The sequence below is a fragment of the Meles meles genome, chromosome 18 (genome assembly GCF_922984935.1).
Source record: "Meles meles chromosome 18, mMelMel3.1 paternal haplotype, whole genome shotgun sequence".
Classification (NCBI taxonomy): domain Eukaryota; kingdom Metazoa; phylum Chordata; class Mammalia; order Carnivora; family Mustelidae; genus Meles; species Meles meles.
The window spans coordinates 22317494-22327298 of record NC_060083.1 but is presented as its reverse complement, the minus strand read 5'-3'; the positions used below and the strand labels follow the sequence as shown (position 1 = coordinate 22327298).

General features: G+C 44.6%; 1 protein-coding gene across 1 annotated transcript in view; it reads left to right on the top strand.

Annotated features, from left to right (window-relative positions):
* The first annotated feature begins 531 nt into the window (after nt 1-531).
* Nucleotides 532-9805, top strand: part of FAM222B (family with sequence similarity 222 member B) — an 81869-nt gene continuing 72595 nt past the window's right edge. Inside the window, exon 1 of the mRNA XM_045986381.1 lies at nt 532-647. The gene's annotated coding sequence lies outside the window, so the exon portion shown is untranslated. The remainder of the gene's footprint in view (nt 648-9805) is intronic.

Genomic DNA, 9805 nt, shown 5'->3' with positions numbered 1-9805 from the left:
GTCCAATAAACGGTATGCGCTTGATAAACAGACTGAATTTAGCAGTGTCCCAAAGAAGTTTTAGTGCGGTCACCGCCTTGCCAAGATCCTTGGGGCTTCTGAGCACCTCCTGGCCCGTAGTGTATTCTGGGATGTAAAAGCTGCCTCTTACACCATTAGCCCCAGTGTATTCTAGATGTGATCGTCTTCTTGAAAGAAATCCCAAGTTCATTATCAGTCACCTCAGAGCACCTGCATTCAGGCCTTTAAGTGTAAGTAGGATCTAGAATCTTATGTCATTATGTCTATGGTTCCTTACGAGCATAGCGGTCCAAGCGTTAGTAACCTAGGCAAGGTAATCCAGAGGCCTTGGACCTGGGGTCAGCCGCCACAGCCTGTAAGCCTAACCAGTCCTCGAGACCAGCAGCCATGTCCACCTGAGACCCGGTGGTCCAGGGCATCAGGCACTGCAGAAGACGCCCTCGGCGCGGGTTGCGCAAGCGCGGGCGTCCGTGGAGGGCCCCGGCACTCCAGGCTGCGCAGGCGCATGAGCGGCTCCCGGCGAGTCCCGACGGCGGCGGCGGCTACTGAGGGGCCGGGCGTGGAGCAGCTGTGGCGGCGGCGGGCGGCAACGGAGCAGCCATGAGGGCCGGGCCCAGTCACCGACAGTGAGTAATGGTGGAAGAGGGGTGGGCGGCGGGAGAGAAGAGGGGTGGCCTGGTGGAAGGATACCTCGGCTTGGCAGGGGGGTGGGCTCTGCCTGTCGGAGGCGAAGGGGCGTGGGGGAGGGACAGTTTGAGGTGATGATGGGAGAATTTGGGGCATAGGTGGCCGGATCGCCCGCGCCGGGGCTGGACAGCTTGGCGGAGGGAAGGAGGTGAGTGCTGCAGAGTGAAGGAGTCCACGGCAGGGGCAGTGTCCCGCGCTTCCCCGTTTGTCATCGTCCCTTCCCCCAGGAGCTTTCGGTCGCCTCTCCCTTTCCGCTTCTTTCAGAGAATGGTCGCGGGGGGAGGGTGGTGGAGGATGGAAGCCCTGCCGGAGCTGAAGAAGCTAACTCTGATCCAGGCAGGCAAGGGCCAGTAGCCCGGAGTCATGGGCTTTTCCGGGTGGAGGATGGGAGTCAGGAGCCCTCCGTTTAAAGCTGGGAGGGATCTAGAGAAAAAAAACTAGGGGCTTAGAGTCTGACAGGTTCGAAACCACGTCCACCATTGATAAAGCTGATAGATAACCTTGGGCAGGTCCCACTTAACCTTTCTGAACCTCTGAAAGATGCAGTGGTTCAGTAGGCTATTGCAAGGATCTTGTATGTGATTGAGGTTGTGTATGAAAACTGTAAATTGTAGGTGCTATGCCGGTGGTACTGTATCACCAACAATATTACCTTACCGTTATTAGTAGAATGATTGATTTCTTTGTCAAGGCGAAGCATATTGTTTGTAATACCCCAGTAGGCACATATGTCCGTTCTACGTAGGCTCCGTAGATCATGTGCAAAAAATACCAGTTTGTGATGTGACTAATTAGCCATCAGACTTGTGTAGGAAAAATACCATACTCTTGGGCATTTTTACAAATGGTGTGTAGCTCCTACTCAAGAGGAAGAAAATAGAGAATGGAGGGCCAATCTGTTAAATGCTTTCAGAACATAGCTCACTCACGTCGCTTGACTTGTAACACAGCTGGTACCAGTGTGCTTTATTAAGAGTGGAGAAAACTAGTTTGACACAAGTTGGGAGGGCTGCGCAATGAGGGATGTGCAAATACAATTTGTTATTTTTAAATTGTGAAAAAGTTTTCTTTTGCAAGGGAGTTTCTGGTTGCCCTAGGGCCCGGTCTCTATTTTGGAGGTCAGATATGTGTATAGCAGCTTTTCAGCTCCCACTTTTTGTTATCCTGCCTATGGAACCTCCAGGGTGGAGTGTCTCTCAGAGAAAGACAGAAGCAGCTGTGCGAGAGTCCAAGAGGTGGCTGGTTCTTTTCTGAGAGGCTGAAGGAGCACTCCTGAGGCTTTGTTGTTTTTCTTGTTGTTATTTAGGGTAGACAAAGCAGAGGACAGGGTTAAACCTTGTGCTTCTAGAGAGAGAAAATGGCTTTCTAGCCACAGCTTTTGGAAGAGGTGAAACTTCTTTCAAAAGGACAGAAGGAGACGGATGCTTCAGCTTTTTTGGCTATGAAGATTGATTGAAAGCTTGAAATGGTGAGGCGAGGCCTTTTGTAAATTAGTGATTTGTCTTTCCTCTGAGCAAAGGTAGGGAGTGGCTGTACTATATCCTTGAAGATTCACAGATAAGAACAGTGAATTATTTTATAGGAATGGGCGAAATGAACCCTAATTGTCTTTAACTTCTCCTTCTGGTAGAACGTGTTTTACCTCTCTTTCCTGGAATGCACAGTATATATTATTTTTTAATTTTTTGCTCTAGTTCTTTGTCTCTTCCAATAAGTATCCATAACACTGATTATTTTTTGTTTTTGTTTTAGAGGGTAGTTTTTTTAAAAACACTTGTTACTCTTGTCATAGGTCATTTACAGAGTACAAATTTCTTCTGTTTTTGACTTACACACGAAGGTGAAGTAGAGGTATAAAATGTTAGAACTGGCCTAGCTGTCCTATTTTATTTTAATAATTGGGCATTTATTTTTAATTTTGGTAATGTATTTTTCCCTCTACTGGAAATTTCCATGGTTCACACAAGTCCATAATGCTGTCTGTGTTATGTTAAAATGATAGAGGTTTGTTCAGCTGTGATGAGAATTTCCTGTCCTTCTCTCTGTTCTTTTTCCTATTTGTGGTTATTTTTATGTAGTAGATGACTGTGACCAAACAGAGAGGCTTCCCCTGGGGAAGAGAAAGGCATGGTCAGTGCTTTGATTAACTGTTGTTTGATCAGTCTGTCTAAAGTGGGGATGTAAAGGGTTGCCTGGGTGGCACAGTCCATTAAGGGTCTGATTCTTGGTTGCAGCTCAGGTCATGATCTCAGGGTCCTAATATGAACCCTGCACTGTGCTCAGTGGGGAGTTTGCTTGGGATGCTTTCTCTTCCTCTCCCTCTGCCCCTCTTGCTTGTGCTTGCATGCTGTCTCTCAAATAAATATGTAAATCCTTATGTGGTTTTTTTTTTAATTTTTTGGAATATTTCATTTATTTATTTGACAGAGGGAGTGAGAGACCACAAGCAGAGAGAGCAGCAGAGGGAGAGGGAGAAGCAGGCTCCCTACTGAGCAGGGAGTATGATGTGGAGCTCCATCCCAGGACCCTGGGATCATGACCCAAACCAAAGGCAGATGCTTAACTGGCTGAGCCACCCAGGTGCCCCAAAATAAATGAATCTTTAAAAAAAAATAGGAAAAAAATAAATAAAATAGGAGCGCCTGGGTGGCTCAGTTGTTAAGCATCTGCCTTCGGCTCAGGTCGTGATCCCAGGGTCCTGGGATCAAGCCCCACATCAGGCTTCCGCTTAGCAGGCAGCCCGCTTCTCCCACTTTTAAAAAAGATTTTTTAAAGAGTTAAAAAAAAATAGTCTAACAACAATAAAACAAAGGGAAACATAAGGACTTCCCATGAATCTCTGAGGTAGCAAGTGCTAAAATAAAAGGAATTAATGGTTACTACCTCATTTTTATTCTGATAAAATTTTTTTAAATTTTTTATTTATTTATTGAAGGGAGAGAGAGCAGTAGCAGGGAAGAGAGGGAGAAGCAGGCTCCCTGCTCAGTGGAGCTTGATCCCAGGACCCTGGATCATGGCTTGAGCCAAAGGCAGACACTTAACCAATTGAGCCACCCAGGTGCCCCTATTCTGATAAAAGTAATACTTTTTAAAAAAGATTTTATTTATTTGGGGTGCCTGGATGGCTCAGTGGGTTAAGCCTCTGCCTTCTGCTCAGGTCATAGTCTTGGTCTTGGGATGGAGATCCACATCAGGCTCTCTGCTCAGCAGGGAGCCTGCTTCCCCCTCTCCCTCTGCCTGCCTCTCTGCCTACTTTTGATCTCTCTGTCAAATAAATAAATAAAATCTTAAAAAAAAAGATTTTAGGGGCACCTGGGTGACTCAGTGGATTAAAGCCTCTGCCTTTGGCTTGGGTCATGGTCCCACGGTCCTGGGCTTGGGCCCTGCATCGGGCTCTCTGCTCAGCGGGGAGGCTGCTTCCCCCTCTCTCTCTGCCTGCCTCTCTGCCTGCTTGTGATCTCTGTCAAATAAATAAATAAAAAATCTTAAAAAAAAAGATTTTATTTATTTGACAGAGAGAGAGACAGCAAGAGAGGGAACACAAGCAGGGAGAATGGGAGAGGGAGAAGCAGGCTTCCTACAGAGATGGGAGCCCAACATGGGGCTTAATCCCAGGACCCTGGGATCATGACCTGAGCCAAAGACAGATGCTTAACGACTGAACCACCCAGGCACCCCAAAATTAATAATTCTTAAAAAAGCATCTCATGCCTCAGGGGAAAACTATCTATTTATTTAGTAGGCTCCACACCTAGCGGGGAGCCCAACTCAGGGCTTGAACTCACGACTCTGAGATCAAACATGGGATCCTTAACCAACTGAGCCACCCAGATGCCCCAGGAGAGAAGTTTTTAAAACAGTCTATCTAAAAACAAAATTATGGTGATTTTACCTTTCTTTTACTTTGAATATTTGCTTGTGAACAGAATCTTTGTTCCTTTGTGACCCTTTTGATTTTGCCACCCATTCCTTAACTGAAGTGTCTTTTGTGATATTTTCACAGCTGCTGATAATTGAGCACAAAGGTTTTTTTGTTGTTCATTTTTTTGTCAGTTGTTTGGCTCTTGATAGAGCGCTAAAGACTTTAAAGGAGGGCTGCATGGGAAGATGTTAAAAAGAAAAAGTAAAGAGGAAAGCAGATTTAACTTAGTGAATTGTGGGTTTTTCGGATGTTTGGAGGGTGAAGGATTCAAGAATGTATAAATGATTCATTGTAGCCTCCCGAGGACCAGGTTTTGCTTACCAGTGTTTGGCAGAGTGCATAGCTGCCCCAGAGTAATTGCTCATTAAATATTTGCCAAATGGTGGGTGGTGGAGCCTGGATGGCTCGGTCAGTTAAGCATCTGACTCTTTTTTTTTTTTTTTTTTAAGATTTTATTTATTTATTTGACAGACAGAGATCACAAGTAGGCAGCGAGGCAGGCAGAGAGAGAGAGTTGGAAGCAGGCTCCCCGCTGAGCAGAGAGCCCGATGTGGGGCTCGATCTCAGGACCCTGGGATCATGACCTGAGCCGAAGGCAGAGGCTTTAACCCATTGAACCACCCAGGCGCCCCTAAGCATCTGACTCTTGATTTCTGCTCAGGTCACGATCTCAGGATTGTGAGATTGAGCCGCGCCTCCTCCCCCAGTACTCAATGGGGAGTCTGCTTGAGATCCCTTCCCTTTCCCTCTGTCCCTCCCTTGGCTTTCTTGGTTGTGCTCTGTCTCGCATTCGCTCAGTTAAATCTTTTTTTTTTTTTTTTTTTTTTAAGATTTTATTTATTTGACAGAGAGAGAGATGGCGAGAGAGGGAATACAAGCAGGAGGGGAGTGGGACAGGGAGAAGTAGGCTTTCTGCTGGTCAGGGAGCCTGAGGTGGGGCTCAATCCCAGAACCCTGGGATCATGACCCAAGGCAAAGGCAGAGGCTTAACAACTGAGCCAGCGAGGCGCCCTTCAAATAAATCTTTTTTTTTTTTTTTTTAAGATTTTATTTATTTATTTGACAGAGAGAAATCACAACTAGGCAGAGAGGCAGGCAGAGAGAGAGGGAAGCAGGCTCCCTGCTGAGCAGAGAGCCCGATGCGGGACTCGATCCCAGGACCCTGAGATCATGACCTGAGCCGAAGGCAGCGGCTTAACCCACTGAGCCACCCAGGCGCCCCTCCTCAAATAAATCTTTAAAAAAATATTTGCTGAATGGAAAAATAGCCTCCAATATATAAATCATAATCAGCAAACTTGAGTTCAAATCTTCTGCAACTTTGTCTTTGAATGAGCTTACCTATATTTCTTTACCTCAGTTTCTTCATCTATAATAACCGTACTTACTGCACAGGTTGTTATGAGGGTTAAATGTGTTAGTACATGTAAAACATTTAGGATAGTACTTAATACTTAGTAAATGCTAAATAAATACTATCCAGCTAGTGTTGTTGGATGCATGCTCTTTTTGTGCCGAAGTCTGTGCTGGTCAGAGATGATTATAATGTAGCCCCTGCCCTTCCAGTTCACAGTTTAGCAGAGGAAACAGAAGTATATAAAGTAATTATTATAGAATGTAATAACTTATGTAATCAAATCTGTGGTGCCAGTGATTGTAAGGCTCATAATTGCTTTAACAAGAAAGAGAAAAATGCTGCTAATGAGACTGACATGCCATCACTTGTAAGGTATATCCTGTTTTCAGAGAAATGTGGGAAGGAATGTATGTCTTAGAATTGATGAAATACAGTAAGTTCTTTACTGGAGGGAAGTGCAACTTGTAAGAGTTAATGGAAGGCTGCGTACAGGTATTGTCAGTAAAGGCCCTTTGCATAACCTGTGTGATATACCCTCACAGATGGACAAGGAAGATAGGACATTCTAAGCAGACAGTGAAGTCCGAAAATGGGAAGGGTGAAGGCAGTATTAATGTGTACCACCATATCAGGACAAGAAGGAGGAGGAAATGAGCTAAGATTTTGGCAGAGTAACATTGTATAATCTTGCAGAGCAGGACAGGAAGCTTGGAACATTTTCAGAAGAGACATGAGCCTAGTTCTTGGATTTCAACTCCTAAAATATAATAGCAACTCTAAAAAGATGATACTAATATAATACAGTGGGAAGTGAGAGTAGTGTGAGAAGCAAAGTGGCCAGGGGAAGAGTTGAAGCTTCACAGCTGACCAGAGTGGGGATAAGTGTGAAGTCACTGTACCCATGGTGAGAGGTTGAATGCTTTCTCAGCAGAGAAGTGTTTAATATCTATTTCTGTCTTTTCACTGCCTATCAAGGTCTTGATTATGTCCCTTTTAGAGCTTTGTAACTTAGAGTGACAGGAAATACAACCCAAGAGGAAAAATGCTAAATTTTCTTTATTAAAAATGCATTTAGGGGTGCCTGGGTGGCTCAGTCAGTTAAGCCTCTGCCTTTGACTCAGGTCGTGATCTAAGGATGGTGGGACTGAGCCCCAAGTTGGGCACCCTTGTTCAGTGGGGCGTCTGCTTCTTTCTCTGCCCCTCCCCCTGCTTGTGCTCGCTGGCTTTTTCTCAAATAATTAAATAAAATCTTTTAAGAAATGCATTTATTAAATTTTTTCTAAAGATTTTATTTATTTGACAGAGAGCAAGAGACAGTGAGAGAGGGAACACAAGCAGGGGAAGTGGGAGAGGGAGAAGCAGGTTTCCTGCTGAGCAGGGCGCCCAATGCAGGTTTCCATCCCAGGACTCCGGGATGATTACCTGAGTGAAAGGCAGATGCTTAACTGACTCAGCCACCCAGGTGCCCCATAGAAATGCATTTATTTTTATTTTATTTATTTATTTTTTAAAGTTTCAGTTATTTAATCTCTGTACTCAGTGTGGGGTTCAAACTCATTACCCCAAGATCAGGAATCACATGCCCTTCCAACTGAGCCAGCTAGAGCCAAAAGCCCTTAAAAATTTATTTATTTATTTATTTATTTATTTATTTTAAATTTATTTATTAAACAGCCAGAGATCACAAGTAGGCAGAGGTAGGCAGAGAGAGAGGAAGGGAAGCAGGCTCCCTGCTAAGCAGAGAGCCCGATGTGGGGCTTGATCCCAGGACCCTGAGATCATGACCTGAGCTGAAGGCAGAGGCTTTAACCCACTGAGCCACCCAGGGCCCTTACTTATTTTTTAAGTAGGCTCCATGCCCAGTGTGGAGCCCAGTGTGGGGCTTAAACTTAAGACCCTGAGATCAAGACCTGAGCTGAGACCACGAGTATACACTTAATGGACTGAGTTACCCGGGCGCCCCTAAAAATGTTTTTAACACAGGAAGGGTAGTGAGTTACTGGATTTGAGGTTTAATTTAGCATTGTACTGTACTGTTTCATGGGAAAATATAAGTCAATTAAGGAGTGGTTTAAAAGACTAAGTTACTAATTTTCTGGCAACCAAACCTGAAACTAGTAGGGAAAGATATGAAAAACTAGAAATAGCATAAGCATGAGTTTGTGTGATGTCTTTTCTTTTCACCAGTAAACCAAAACTAGATTTGAATGTCTTAAACTTTTTGGTCCCTGGTCTCATTAAAAAATGTTGGAGTTGATCCTTTCAGCAATCGAATTCAGCAGACATTCAAGTGCCTACTGTGTGTTAGGCATTGTGCTAGGCACTGGAATTAAAATATGAGTAACAATCCTTGTTTATAAGGAGTGTATTTTATTTTATTTTATTTTTTAAAGATTTTATTTATTTGAGAGAGAGAGCGCATGAGGAGAAAGGTCAGAGGGAGAAGCAGACTCCCTGAGAGCAGGAAGCTCCATGTGGGACTCTATCGTGGGACTCCAGGATCATAACCTGAGCCAAAGGCAGTTGCTTAACCAACTGAACCACCCAGGTGCCCAGAAGTGCATTTTATTTTTTAAAGGCTCCATGATCATCATTGCTCATCGTGGGGCTTGAACTCATGACCCCAAGATCAAGAGTGGCATGCTCTACCAACTGAGCCAGCCAGGTGACCCTAGAGTACACATTGTTTTGAAAGATCTTAATTAATGTGTTTATTTATTTATTTTTAAATATTTTATTTATTTATTTGACAGAGAGATCACAAGCAGGCAAAGAGGCAGGCAGAGAGAGAGGGAAGCAGGCTCCTCCTGAGCAGAGAGCCCGATGTGGGGCTCCATCGCAGGACCCTGAGATCATGACCCGAGCTGAAGGCAGAGGCTTAATCCACTGAGCCACCCAGGAGCCCCTTAATTTTTTTTTTAAGGTATTATTTATTTATTTGACAGAGATCACAAATAGGCAGAGAGGCAGGCTGGGGAGGGGGCGGGTGGGAAGCAGGCCCCCCACTGAGCAGAGAGCCTGATGCAGGGCTCAATCTCAGGACCCTGAGATTATGACCCAAGTCAAAGGCAGAGGCTAAACCACTGAGCCATCCAGGCACCCCTAATGTGTTTATTTTTTAAAAACTTTTTATTTTTTTAAAATATATTTTAGAGAGAGAGTGTGCAATGGGGAAGGGGCAGAGGAAGAGAGAGAGAGACTCTCAAGCAGACTCTGTGCTGAGCTGGGAGTCCCGTGTGGGGTACCATTTCACGACCCTGAGATCATGACCTGAGCTGAAACCAAAAGTTGGATGCTCAATGGACCGAGCCACCCTGGTGCCTCAGAGTCAGTTGGGTTTTAAAGGATGAATACAATTTGGTTGCTTCAACAAAAAAGGATTAGAGATGATAGTGTTTCAAATACAGAGAACAGCTTGCACAAGGGTGCAGAGGTATATGAGTATGGACCTGCGAGCCAGTGCTTTAATGTGGCTAGATAATGGGGCATGAGGAAGGAATGGAAAGAATTGAGGTGGAAGGTGAGTTGGAGCCCAGTTGTGGATGGCCTTGGTGAGGGGTCTGAATTTTATTTTGTAGATACTAGGGAATCATGGGAGTGTTTTAAGTCAGGTAAGGAACATGTTCAGATCACTGTTTAAGAAAATTACTTACACTGTTGGCAGTGTGGTAGTTAGATTTTCAAGGGTGAAATTGGTTGCAGGGAGACTAGTTAGTTATGAGACCGGTGTGATGATCACTTTAGAAATATTGAAGATCTCAATTACAGTAGTAATGGTGGAACTCTAGGCAGGTTAAAGAGCTTTTTAAGGAAACTGA